This window comes from Tiliqua scincoides, chromosome 2 (genome assembly GCF_035046505.1).
Source record: "Tiliqua scincoides isolate rTilSci1 chromosome 2, rTilSci1.hap2, whole genome shotgun sequence".
Classification (NCBI taxonomy): domain Eukaryota; kingdom Metazoa; phylum Chordata; class Lepidosauria; order Squamata; family Scincidae; genus Tiliqua; species Tiliqua scincoides.
In genome coordinates, this window is record NC_089822.1 from 228,343,429 (window position 1) to 228,344,144 (window position 716).

Sequence of the window (716 nt, forward strand, 5' to 3'; positions counted from 1 at the left end):
TAAAAGGAAGACCAACAGCCCAATCCTGAGATGCCCGGGGTGCCCAGCTCAGTGGCACTGAGGAGGGCTGCCGCCGAATCCAGCGCCTCCCGTGCTACCGCGGGAGGCGCCTCAGGAGAAGGGGACATTTGTCCCCTTCCCCTGAGTAAGGTAAGCAGTCCCGCAATGGGCTGCAAAGAAAAAGGCGGTCGTGTAGGGCGTGTAGCCCTCCACGAGTGCCCTGGATCCTGCGGAGTACCCTGCACATACCCAATCTCATCTGATCTTGGAAGCTAAGCAGGGTCAGGCCTGGTTAGTACTTGGATGGGAGACCACCTGGGAATACTGGGTACTGTAGGCTTATACCAGAGTCTTTCAAGACTGAAGGTTGCCAACCAGTCACCATTCATCTTGTACTTGTTAGTAACCGGTGATGATAATTCCATCTTCCTCGCTATGCTAATAATAACTTTGTTCCTAACTGAGCCTAAATAGGCAGAACAACAACTTTGCAAAACTATAGAAATGTTGGTTATTAAGACTGCTGTGCTCTGGATTTAGAAAACAAACAAAATATCACTTGATCTAACTTACGATTGTGCAGTACATTCCTTCATATGTGTTCTCCAGCACAACAGCTTAGTGATAATAGCTTGCTCTAGTTTATCCTACAAGTAAAACTGTTTCCAGTAAGTAAAATAGACTTGCAGCCTACATCTTACTGACCACAATGGGCT

At 47.6% G+C, this 716-nt stretch overlaps 1 pseudogene; it reads left to right on the plus strand.

Annotated features, from left to right (window-relative positions):
• The first annotated feature begins 225 nt into the window (after nt 1-225).
• On the plus strand, nt 226-340 carry LOC136642994 (5S ribosomal RNA; annotated as a pseudogene).
• The last annotated feature ends 376 nt before the right edge of the window (nt 341-716 follow it).